A 13,658-nucleotide genomic window follows, 5' to 3' on the forward strand; every position below is an offset into this window, starting at 1 on the left:
ATAACTACTACAATGGCATAGGTTGCTAGGTTCTCATAATTGTGAGTATTGTTTTCTTTCTTTTTCTTTTTGTACTATATCACTCCTCTTTTACTTTGTAAAACACCCAAGATATATACCACAAGATCACAAGATGGAAACTGTTTGTGATCGGTCCAAGTACCAATCTTTTATATGTTATGCAGTCTCTTAATCAGCACTCATCAAGCTAGAAAGATGAATTTTCGAGTTGTTCTAGAAACAAGAGATCCATTTTTTCGATATAGACCTTATTACTTAAATCCAAGTGTTATGTTCTTTCTTTCTTCTGAAAAATTAATGGTCAATGTACTTTAAATTCTTGCTGTGTACCATAACTGTATCAGACTCTTCTCAAATGATAAGTTCTTAATGTGTTCACAAAGTTTAGAGACTCGGATATGTTAAGATATATATTTCTATATATTTCTGTAGAGTTTGATTAGTTTTCTTAGATTTCTATTTATTACCAGCTGAGTATTCTTTCTTTTCAGCTGCAATCATAGTACTGTCACTACTGTGTTCATATTTGATCACTGAGAGCCTTTAGATCTTCTATCTGTTGTATATTTTTAGCAGTACCTTTTCTGCTATCACATCAGTGGAATTCAATATACCCATTTGAGATTAGTGCAGAAATCAAAGTTCCGCAAGTAGATCACTCCTTCAAAAAGTCCATTAGTCTATTTTCCTTAACCTATGTATAAGTTCTTTTATAACATATTCAGCACCTGTTTGATCTCCCTTTTTTAGCTTTTTCTATTAAGTATTTACTTGCATTATTATTCATTATTGACAGGTGATAACCACAATCCCAATCGTCCGAATACGAGATATCCAACCTTTACTGACTGACCTACTACTCAAAGTGCGTGTCTCCAGGGTGTGGAGAGTGAAGAAACATAAACCTACTCCTAGAAATGATGGTCTTCAGTTTGTCTTAGTGAGTGAGAAGGTAATAGCTACCATTCCCTTCGCAATCTAATTATAGCAACAACTCATTATCATACTTCAACAATTACCATTATTGGGTCCAATTCTGAGTTTTATTGAAGCTTTTTGTGTAGGTGAGAGATGAGTTTCTATGGAAAGCTTGCAAAGAGGGCAGTGGAGACTGATATGCTGGTCATGGTTCAGGTATTGAGGTCAAAACTCCCACTACGTTTTTGTTAAAGTTTCTGAATTTATTCTATTTTGAGGTTCAATATTTGTGGTGTGATCGAGTTTCAATAAGTTTGCCGAGGATAATGATTCAATCATAGTCTTATGATTCTGCATATGCCATGTATAAGTCAGATGGTAATCCATGATCAAGAATAAAAAAATAAAAAAAATAATTAAAAAAGAGAAGGTTAGGTTATGTCATGCTTCGGGATATGGTGTATGGGACGCTTGCTTAGAGTGAAAGAGGCCCGGGGCAAGAAAATCAATGAGCGAGAGAGGCCAGGCAACAAGTCGGCATGGAGCCATTGTATGTTTTGGATCATTGGCTAGAGGAGACTTCCTTTGGGTTATTTGATTTCTAGTCAGGATTGGTTTTAATATAAAATAAAAAAAGAATTCCTAATATTGCTAGGGATGCATCTCCTAGCTAAATAATGAATGCTCAATCTTTCACCATATATAGTACGGATCACAGCCATTATCAATTAAGATTGAGTCTGTAGGCACGTATTCACGCCGGCAAGCTCTTTACCTGCGTTGAATTAATAATGGCATTAGCGGCGAAAGGCGAGGGTCCAGCTATCGGCATCGATCTCGGAACAACTTATTCATGCGTTGGAGTTTGGCAACACGATCACGTTGAGATCATAGCCAATGATCAGGGCAACAGAACGACACCATCGTATGTTGCTTTTACCAATATTGGCCTTTTGATCGGTGATGCTGCCAAGAACCAAGTCACCATCAACCCTATCAACACTGTTTTTGGTACGTGATCAATTTACTCATTGTCTCCATATATAATTAATCAACATGGCTGGTTTCGTATTAATTTGAATGATGCTGTCTTTTTTATATACATTGTTTAGTTATTCTATGTTACCTATGAAGTAGATGAACTTTTTTGTTTCTTGGCTAACAATTAGATGACCTCTATATATGAAGTTTCAAACGTGTAAGGGTTTCAGGGAGTACCAAAGTTCAAACCAATCTAACTACGTACCTGTCATTATCTGAAGCTAGCTAGATTCTAACCACTCCATACTTTGTAGTTCAACTTTTATTTATACATCTTTTATGGTTTTGTAACACTACCAGTGAGTGATGCGCGCTTCTGTTCACAATTTCTTAACTGTGTCAATTCATAATTAATGAAGTATGTTTTGTTTGCAATCTTTCAGCTGCAAAGAGATTGATTGGCAGGAAATTTAGTGATGCATGTGTTAAGAGTGATATGAAATTATGGCCTTTCAAGGTTCGTGGTGTGGGTGACAAGCCTATGATTGTGATCAACTACAAGAATGAAAAGAAACAATTTGCCGCTGAGGAGATATCTTCAATGGTTCTCCATAAGATGCGCGAAATTGCAGAGGCCTATCTTGGACTAACAATAAAGAATGTTGTTATAACTGTACCAGCATACTTCAATGACTTTCAACGACAGGCTACAAAAGATGCTGGGGTGATTGCAGGCATGAATGTGATGCGTATTCTTAATGAGCCAACAGCCGCAGCTGTTGCATATGGTCTTGACAAAAAGGCCACGACTATCGGTGGTAAAATTGTTCTCATTTTCGATCTTGGTGGTGGTACTTTTGATGTTTCCCTTCTTAAAATTGAAGATGAGATTTTTGAGGTAAAAGCTACTGCCGGAGATACACATCTTGGGGGTGAAGATTTTGACAATAGAATGGTGAACCATTTTGTGCAAGAGTTCGAGAAGAAACACAGGAAGGACATCAGCAATGACCCCAAAGCACTGAGAAGATTGAGAACATCTTGTGAGAGAGCAAAAAGGACTCTTTCTTCAACTGCTGAAACCACCATTGAGATTGATTCTTTATTCGAGGGTATCGACTTCCACTCCAAAATAACGAGAGCAAAATTTGAAGAGCTCAACATGGATCTCTTTAGAAAATGTATGGAGACTGTGGAGAATTGTGTGAGTGATGCTAAAATTGATAGGAAAATTGTTGATGATATTGTTCTTGTTGGTGGATCTACTAGAATTCCCAAGGTACAACAGCTATTGCAAGATTTCTTTAACGGTAAGGAGCTTTGCAAGAGCATCAATCCTGACGAAGCAGTTGCATACGGTTCTGCCGTACAGGCTGCAGTTTTGCATGGTGGCATTGAGAAGGTTCAAGACTTACTCTTGTTGGATGTTACTCCACATTCCCTTGGTTGTATGCGTTACACAGGAGAATATAGAGTTTATGTCCCAAGAAACACTACCATTCCCACCAAGAAAAGTCGAGTTGTCACAACTGTAGTACAAAACCAAATCGGTTTGATAGTTGATGTGTATGAGGGTGAAGAAACAAGAGCCGAAAAAAACAAATTTCTGGGTCAATTTGTGCTTGGAGGAATCCCTCCTGGTCCAAAAGGGAAACCTCAAATCACTATTTGTTTCAAGATCGATGCCAATGGAACTTTGATTGTCTCCGCTGAGGAAAACCGACTACATCTTAAGAATCAGGTTACAATCTCCAATTATAGAGGCGGGTTATCTGAAGTGGGAATTGAGAAGATGATCAAGGAAGCAGAGAAGTACAAGTTAGAGGACCAGGAATATAAAGAGAAAGTGAAGGCTAAGTCTGCATTGGGAGACTGCATATAACATCAGGGAGTATAGTTTCTCGATTCTTCTGCTATCAGCAAGACGATAGAAACCCAGCTCAGACTAATCAAAACTGAATCTCCGAGCTGACATATTTGATCCCTCATTGTTGAAGTTATGATTTCACTTTGATTTACTTTACGTGTTTCTTCGTCAATAGTGATAGTTTGAGTTTTCTAGAGCAGTAATGGTTGCTTGAATTTATTTTTCCATAACGACAAACTAACAAATCCCAATTGAACCATTTAGCCTAGAACCTCACAAGTCTGAAACTTCAGTCAAACCCACATATTGGATGAGTTAATATGTTAGAACTAAATGGACCCATCATTTGTTGGAAAAATATGGACTTAACATTATCTGATATGCATTAAGATTAAACAATTGATTTAACTAAACGTAAATAACAAGAAGTACATAGTTATAACTCTAATTCCGGTTATCTACTTGGATGTATATCTCCTAGTAGAAGTAGGGAACTCAATCATTGGCTAATTAACCTGATTAGCATTAAGTGTTGTGATAAAATTAAGCCTCTCTAAATGATAAACATTCAGTCGATATTAGACTGCTTATGGGATGAGTCTAACTCGTGTTTTTTGCCAATATAAATAGGAAGCAAAGTCCTTGTATTCATCACCAGTTTCACATATTGTTCAGCCCCATTCTGAAGCTTTTGGTGTTGACATACAGAAGGTTTCTTGCTCAAGTTTTGCTACTATTCAATCCTTGTTCCAAGCTGCTCAAGATGTCAAACCTAGGGCAAGCTGTTTCTGCAGGGATCCAGAGTGTTATTGATCCAGGTGGAGTCCTAGTTCCACTAGGGAAAGCTGTTCTGCAGAATTGTGTGGAATACACACAATTCTATTATCAATAATAGAATACACACAATTCTCCCATCTATTCTCTCTGCAATTCCATTTTCACTACAACAAATACAAAATAGAGAAGGGAGGACAAAGGCCAAATTAAACCCCAAAAGTACAGAGATGTAAAGGTCAAACCCAAATTTGTTAACCTATCTCTTACAAAATTACCTTCGCGTAGAACATGAGAGCAGTTAAATGTCATTGACCGAATGCGAGAAAAACAATTCAACCAAGCAATGCATAGAGTAGTTTCAGAAATCGTAGCTCAATTTGAGAGGAAGATTTTCAAACTTGTAGGCATTAGAGTAGTTGTTCCTTCAAAGGATTTGAGACAGAAGCATTAACATGATCCAAATGAAAGAACTAAATTGAATTCATATTCATAGAACATTCCATGGCCGCTAACCTCTGCAAATTAAGCATAAAGATCAAAACTTTACCATTACCTAGATGAAAAAAAATTACCTTCTTGTCGAGTGGAAGCTTCTTGAACCAAGTAATCTGGCTTCCGATTGAGGAAAGAGCTGAAAGTATAGATCTTTGGAAGAGTAATGAGTGGCTTTCTATAACTGAAGCACCCAAGATAAGAAGCCTCTTAAACATGGTAACGGTTCCTAGAGTTTTGGATCTTCACCGTCAAATCAATCTATTTGGCAATTGGGTAAGCACGATAAGGTATTACCAGGTTTAAAATAGAGTATAATAATTCCCACAATACCAAAACTTCTATTTTGTACATAATTATCACTTGCAAAGGTAGGACATTAATATGAAGCTTCTGAAGGAGATTTCGCAATGGGAAGATGCTGAGCATAAGGATTCTACTGTTGTATGCATTGTTGGGATATTTCACAATGTTCTTCACAAGTTTATTCCATATTCACGGAGTGTCAAGAAGGTAAAGAAAACAGATGGGTATTGGAAGCACAAATTAGCAAGCAGGGTGAGCCAGTTTTTGGTTGTATCATGTGTCCGTTGTCTGGGGCAAGGAAGAGGAATTTACGCAGGTCAGTTTTATTTTCAACACTTTTGTGTACAAGCACTTGTTGATCGGCTTAATGATGTTTTGACTATACCGATGCCTACTAGTGTAGTGCCCCAAGCAGGACCCCCGACTTGGGGAGTTGCTTGTTTCACAATTAAGGCAACCACTAGTGGAGTACAACACCAGGGGATTCTCGAATGAAAGAAGTTGTCGAGTTATAAGAATCAGACTGAGGATGTTGCCTCTGAACCAACATAGTGTTGTGATCCAGAATTCCTTATTCAGGATTAAAGTTTTAGCAGAAAAGCAAGATCAAAAGGTACAAGAACCTCTGAAACGAGAAGGCGAACCTGTTAAGATGGACACAAGTTCAATGACTGCAGCATTTCATTCAGATTGTGCGAGAAGAGGTACATTGTTTATCGGTTTGTTGTTAACTTTTATTTAAAATATACCAATGAAGCTATTGGCCCTGAAAAAAAAAATAGAGAAATATCAGCCATGGAGCAAAAAAGATAAAAGAAAGAGAGATATCGGCCTTGAAAAAAAAAGTACTGACAGATATTTAAAGCTCTATTAAGTCATTTTCAGAATTAAGCAAGAACAGAATTAGTCATACTGACACACCTCACACATGTAAATAGGAGCTGTGACACCCTAAGCCTTAATTGAGAATTTTATAATTGTCAATCACATAACACCAGCAAATCAGAGCTCTCCGTTCTCCGCAACAAATGGCGTACTCATTTGTTTTTCTGGTGACGGTTAGGCCTGGCGACGACAAGCCAAAGGGCTGCGGTAAGTACTTGTTTGGCTCCAAAACCAGTCTGGGTAGCAAACTGTCTCTTTTGAGTGTGCGAGCGTGCCAACACCTTGCGGTGTAGTCGTCCGGGCGTCCCTTGACCTAACTTCTTCTCAAACGTTGTGGACGAGGAGAGCACCAACCTCGTCACCAGGTTCTTTTCTTTGCCTTTCGGAAAAGGACTTCTTGCCTTATGGATAAGGATTTGTGGTGTGATCTCCTGCATCACTCAGTCGATACTTAGTATTATAGACTAAGCAGAGCAATCACCGAGAAGTAGGAGAAAGCACGGGTTTGCTAAAGCGTGATTTTAGCTTCGCTCGGTTGCAAGGGCGTTACCCTTGCTTTGCTGGTTTCAACTAGGTTGAAGGTAGGTTGCTCCAGAGAGACTTTGATAATCTGAGAGATTAGTTGATTGAAGAGTTGTGTGTTATTGTCCCTTGAAACCTGGTATTTATAACTAGGGTTTCAATAGTTCCTTGCCATAAAAGGATTATTGATTGAAGATTCCTAATCGGTCTCTACTACTCGACTCCTATAAGGTTTTGTTTTCCTTATGGACCCCAGAATGGGTGAAGCTATAACCTAAACCCAAGTAGACTTATTTCTGGGCCGCAGGTATCTGCCCACTATGCTAAATCCTCTTAAAAGATATTGCCAAAAATGCTTTTGGGCTCAAACATTGCCTCCCAGGCCTCGAGGTCAGGCCCGCGAAGATGCAACTGATCGAAGAGGACTTTAAGCGACACGCCTTATGACAGAAATGAGGCCATTAATACAGGTTCGCGACCGCACAACTGCAAAACGTTTTTTCTTTGTATCGTTTCCCTCACAAAATCTTTTATTTAAATCCTACCGCAAATGTTTGAATCCATCACATCAGAAACCCTTTCAGTCTCTCTCTAAACCCAGAAAACCCTCCTTTCCGAAACTCCTTTTCTCCTCCAAAAACCTAGAAATGGCCCCTCAGAAGAAAATCATTATCGATCAAGAAGAGGAAATCAATGAGCAAGCCGCTCATGTCTAGGGAACCGATATGGGTGCCCGGTGTTTGTCTCACACCTCAATCCAGAACCCTCTCCTATCCGGCTTGCCCAATAACCAGGCCGGATTGGGTTTCACCCCCCGAGATATCCTCCCAGAGGATGCCATGGCCTGATACAGCCTTCCTATTCGCCACCCCATTCCAGTCCTCCGAAGGACCCCTGACGATTTCAGTAGTTAGGGCCAGAGACAATAGAAAGCTAAAGTAGGGTTCTGGCCATCGGTGAATGACGACGAACTTGTATCGCGAGGTCAGAGGAAGGGATCTGACTCGTTGGAATGCAGTTGGCATCACTGCTACTATCGATCTATGCTTTCGTCTCCCCGGCGGCGCCAATCGCTCACCTCTAGCCGCCGCCCTCTGCCTCTGGAATACTTCCAGCAACACCTTTGATTTCAGATTTAGGCAAATGAGCATAACGTTGCTAGACATTCTCACCATCACAAGGCTGCCCATTGACTACGAACCCTATGTGTATGGTCAATTTGACGTTGTTGAGTTCCCTTCGCGAATGCAACAAGTCGGCCGCACTTCCCACAGCAAGTCTTATCAGAGTTGGCGAAACCACTATTGCAGACAACACAATACGACCGGTGGCATCGCCTTTTTGGAATATTGGCTCTGTAAGTACTTCTTCTGTACCTCTGCCAGCAAGCCCACTAGTACCTGGGCTTCTTTGGCCCTGCCCTTTACAATGGCCGTCGCGTCGGCCTTGGGCAGCCTGTATTGGGTTCGCTATACCGAGCTCTCTATCAGGCCACTATGCATCCTTTCGAGACAAGCATATCTGGCCCTCTTTGGATTCTGGATTTCTGGCTACAAATCTACTTCCCTCATTTCCACAGACCAGACATTTCGGAAAATTCTCCAGTCAACTCACTCCTAGGGCGATGGCTCTGCCAGGACATAAGATATGCCTCCCCGCCATATTCTGAGTGCTTCTCCTACCTTTATCTTCTGGACGAGATACCAGACTCGGACCTGATTCTCAATGGGAGATTCCCACCTCATTTTCAACATGGGTTCATGCCCAGTGGTTTGAATCACAGCGAACGAGCCCGCTTGGCCTTCCGCCGCGCCATCTCCTATTCAGACATCAGGCTCGTGGTTGATGAGTTGAGCCATGAGCTCTACGCTCCCAACCACTTCGCTCTCCAACTCGGGTTAGCCCATGTACATACCTCCACTTTTATGAAGGATTTGCTATGTCACCAAGCATATGTAACACCCTCTTTGGGGGACCCACAAGCCATGGTGGGACCCAACAGTGACATGCATCCCGTAGTCAGATGTCCAAGCTACGCCACGGAAGTCGGAAGCGACCAATACCTCACCGGGAAGCCACCTTTCCGACCTTGCCAAGTTGCCTCACAATTAGCCTTTGTATACTAGAAAAGGGGACTTTGAGTCCCACATTGGAAAACAAGTGCAAGAGGGGAGGCTCCCTTACTTATAAAAGGGACCTCCACCCACTGAGACAATCATCCCATTACAACACCTCTTGTAATCATGTTGGGCCGTAAGGCCCAAACACATATAGTGCAATATTCAAGTGGACGTAGTTTCCCATCTTAGTGGGAGACGAACCACTATACATCGTGTGTCTCTATTTCTATCTCTTTCTCATTAACGTTAATTAGAGCCTTCGGTTTCTAACATTAACAGCCCAATTGATACCTTTCCCTCTTTTCAATTCAATGAATTACTACACTTCCTGGCAAAGAATAGGTCTCCCAACCGGACCTCCCCAAGCTCAAGGCACGCTCGTCCTGATAGACCTTCCCTCTTGGGCTACTGTCCTGTATCTCGTTGATTGAGTCGACGAGGATTACGCTCCATGGTGGGCCAAAGTTTTTGTTAATTGCTGGGACCTGCCAGACGATGAACTTTTCGCCATGATCTTCCGTCGCCTGAGATATCTTTGCGAGGCAGACTCTCAAGCACTCGGTCGCTTCCCCATTCGGGAGGCGCAGCCTCCGCGACCAGCGCAGGCTGGAATAAGGATTCGCGAACCGAAACGGAAGGTAGGTTCCCTTTGGTATTAATCAATTTCACTATCTTTTAACTTCCTAATTCTGATTGATATTTCTTTTCAGCGGGTCAATACTAGGAGTAGGGGTGTGCCGTCAACTACCGGTGGTTAACAAGGTGGTCCTTCTATCGCAACTACTAGTCAGGCCGTGAAGTAAAAAGCTGTGGCAGAGGAACCTGAGGTTGAAGATTCTTCAGACGACGAAGATCCTGCAGAGGTAAAGTCTCACATGGTTCTGGACTCATTTAAATTTGAAATCCTCTGGCTTCAAATCCTAATTCCTAATTTTTCATTAGGTTACTGTTGCTCAGGCCCGTAAACGAAGACGTCTTGATCTCACTGGCGAAAGCTGGGAAGATGACGAACCACTAGCCTCGAGACTAGAAACTTTTAAACCCAACCGTGCTGCGGAGTTTCTTATTTGTTTCATGGTTGAGTCTTAAACATGCCTCGTTTCGTAGGTTAGCCAAAGAACTACTGGATCCTTTTGCTAAGGTGGCGTAGGTCCATCTAATACTGTGGGGGGAGGGTCCTCTTTGCAGGCCCAAACGCCTCCAAGTCCAATGGTCTTCTTTTCTCAGCCTTGTTTTGTGGAGTACCCCCCGCCTTCTCCAGTGGCAGTCTAAGTGGTGGATCGTAGTTCCTCTGAGGTTGAAGAGGCAGTGTATTCTCCTGGTGCTCCTGGCGAGAGCCCGGTAGGAGGTGAAGTCCTGGAGCAAGTGACACCATATGCTCAGCCCAATACTGTTGTCGTTGACCAAGAGCAAATGGTGACGGTCGTGCTGGCGAACCCAGTGATGGTCTAAGAGGCCCCAGCCGTTGTCAGCGAGCAACGAGCCAACGAGGTATTTCCCTTTGTGAATTTGCCACTCTTATTCTTCCTTAATCACCCTTCTTTCAATGTTTGACACCCCCTTTGAGGGTCAGAGTCATGTTCATACTGTGGAAGTGGCCATAACCGCTGAGGAAACTACTGGTGAAGGTCACATCGATCCGAACCTAGTGGACGAAGCAAACAATGATCATCCCCCCATGCCCCCCAAGTGAATGAAGTGGAGGTTGAATTGGGCCCTCAACCAGTAGTAGAAGAGATGATTCCCATCGCAGAGCCACTGCAACTCTAGTCGTTGATCCCTCCACTTAGCCGCAGGCTCTACCTGGCGAACCCTCAAGGTTAGAGAGGTTAGCTCATGTTCTTGAAGTGGCTCCTCCTAGTGTTGTGGAAGAGGCTAAGGAAGTCCTTCGCGAGCTTTTGGGTCCTAACTTGCTGGGGCCTGGGGCGCTCGCGCGGGCTTGGGAAGTTGTTAGAGTACTTCGCCGTGAAGTTGCCTTGTTTGCCACTTAATTTAGCACACTAGAGAAGCTACTAGGAGATCTCCCTGGCCTCTGCGAACGCAAAGCGACTGCTAAGGCGTAGGCTAGGAACGTCAAGTTGCAGCATCAGATCCTTATCCACCAGATGGAGGATCTACGAGGCTCTCTGGATGAGCGGGCTTCTCGTCTCAAGGATATGGAACTTGAAGAGAAACACCTCGAGTCCTAAATCCAAAACCTTCAAGCCCAATTAGCCTCTGTAAAGGCTGTGATCGCTGAAGAAGAAGCCCAATTGGAGCAACCTTTGGCCTCTTTTGAGGTGCTAACTCAAGATTTGGCCCAAGCTCATGCACAAGCCCAATAGGCCGAGAATGCTGCTTGTTTGGCTGGTTATCGCTTGGACGATCACCTTCTCTGTCTAACCTACGCGGCCAGAAGACTTTAGGCCTCTAGCATCAGGCCCATTTTGCTTTTGTATTTCTGAACACCATTAGCCCAGTAATATATTATTTCTTTCTTTCTTTCGGTCCATTTACTGGCCCAAAAGCGCCTTTGTCTTTGTAGTCATCACTAACTTTGAATTTACATTAATTCTGAATTAAAGCGGTTCTGAACAGATAATCTCGAAATTGAGCGGTTACCTCTTTGAAGACTGTTTTGTTTCCCACACGTCTTTAATTCGCCTTCATTTTCGAGATTATGGCATTTAATCTTATTGATGGCATTGACCATGATTCCTCAACTGTCCATCTAAGGGCTAAGGCCACACGGGTTGACCCTATAAATATCTATGCTTTGGTGATGAGAAGATCAGAACATGGCTTACCCAGAAATGGCCTTATAGGTTTTACTCATCTTCCTTCTTCTTCAGAAATTTTCTCCCCACGATCTCACCCTTAGCCTCTAGATCTTAGGCCTTATGGAGAGATCTCAAGCCTGAGGTAGGCCTTATGGCTTAATCCTAGCCAACCTCATGTCTTTGGCTTCTGAAAGCCTGGATGGAACATACCAGGCTTTGGTACTCCTTGAAGAACATGAGGCGCTCCTGCATGGGGAATCTACCCCTGAAGGCTCATCTTCCTTAGGATTCCTCGTGCGGAGCATGCTGGAGGATTGTGGAAGACTTGAGGTCAACCGCTCTTCTTCGGCGCCCCACCTCTTAGGCTCAACGATCGAACATTCGTTTAGCCCCTGAGATGAACGGGGTAACTTGGCGGTCGCGCTCTTCTGAAGTCTATCCGTAACAAAGCCTTTGCCCAGAAGCATGGACAACTAGAAAAAAAGGGTTGGGATGAACTTGATCATGTCCTTTCCAACACTTCGAGTACAGACAATAACGGCTGCCAAGGTTCAAGAGGGTGTAAACGCTGAAGACTGTATTCAATTCCTTTGCAGCCTCCTCTTGAAGAAGATTAAGAAGACTCAAATGTTTATCTTTTTTTAGCCACTTTTGACCTTGTAATTTCGCCAATGTATTGTACCGCTTTTGGCCGAAAAGCCACTTTATGAATATAATAATATTTTATTTCCTGTCTTCTAATGCATATTGGCCTCTGGTATAGGCTTTCTTACATTATTTTTAACACTAATTTGTCAAAAAATGTTAAAAAATTGAAAACAAAGCCCAATATATAGAGTGTTGCCCCCCTTAGTCTTGCTAAGTGAGGCGAGTACATTAGAGTGGGGCCTCAGGAATAGGCCCTTGCGAAGATGAGGACGCGGGCAGAGGAAGACTATGTTTGTCCCCCTATCCCTGGCGAATGAGTATTTGGTGGGTCTTCAAACTCCCAAACACTGGGGTAGCACTTCTTTAAGTATCTACCATTGATAGGATTCTTGTGAATGTCGCCGTCCAACTCTTTGAGGTGGAAAGCGCCCTTTTCTAGAACTTTGTGGATAACAAACGGTCCTTCCCATCGCGGTGTTCATTTGCCACGTCCTTCCAACTTTTCTCCTAGCGGGGGAACTGCCTTCCACATAAGTTTGCCCTCCTTGTAGCTGTGGCCCCGTGTACGCTTGTCATAGGCGTGAGCTACTCTCTGCTTTTCCATGAGTAAACTATCCAGTGCCGCCAAGCGCTTTTCGCTAAGGTCCTCATGTTCTTGCCACATGGCCTGGACGTAGTCTATGCCAATAAGATGATGCTGCTCTTGCACTCGCAAAGAGTGAACATTGATTTCTAGGGGCACAATTGCATCATGGCCAAACATGAGAATGTAAGGTGTCGTGGCTGTGGGAGTGCGCTTGGATGTTCGATAAGCCCAGAGAGTCTCGTAGAGTGTCTCGTGCCACTGGCAGGGATTCTCTGCCAGCATCTTCTTCAGGAGAGTGATGATGATCTTATTGCTGGCTTCAACTTGACCATTAGACTGGGCATAGTAGGGAGTAGAATGAATGAATTGTATGCCCAAGTCATTCACGAGCTTCTCAACCTCACCGCCCATGAAAGCCACCTTTCTGTCAGATACCGAAACCTCTGGGATGCCAAACATGCAAACAATGTGGTGAAAGATAAATTGTCGGATTGTAGCGCCTGAAGCCTCTTTCAAAGGTGCAGCCTCGACCCACTTGGTAAAGAAGTCAGTGGCAACGATAATGAACTTGTGTTGGAGAGAGGATTGAGGTGAATCATTCCAATCAAGTCCAATGCCCAGCCTCGCACATGCCAGGGCTTAATAATAGGCTGCATGGGAATATTGGGAATGTGTTGGACCGGTTCGTGCGCCTGGCAGTCCTAGCAGCCTTTTGCGAATGCGATGCAATCTTTCAAAATACTTGGCCAGTCATAACCATGTCTTCGAATAAGCCA

At 42.9% G+C, this 13,658-nt stretch overlaps 1 pseudogene; it reads left to right on the forward strand.

The window, feature by feature from the left end:
- LOC112169479 overlaps positions 1–13,658 on the forward strand; it is a 159,555-nt pseudogene that overhangs the window by 29,274 nt on the left and 116,623 nt on the right.

Source organism: Rosa chinensis, chromosome 6, assembly GCF_002994745.2.
Source record: "Rosa chinensis cultivar Old Blush chromosome 6, RchiOBHm-V2, whole genome shotgun sequence".
Taxonomy (NCBI): Eukaryota; Viridiplantae; Streptophyta; class Magnoliopsida; order Rosales; family Rosaceae; genus Rosa; species Rosa chinensis.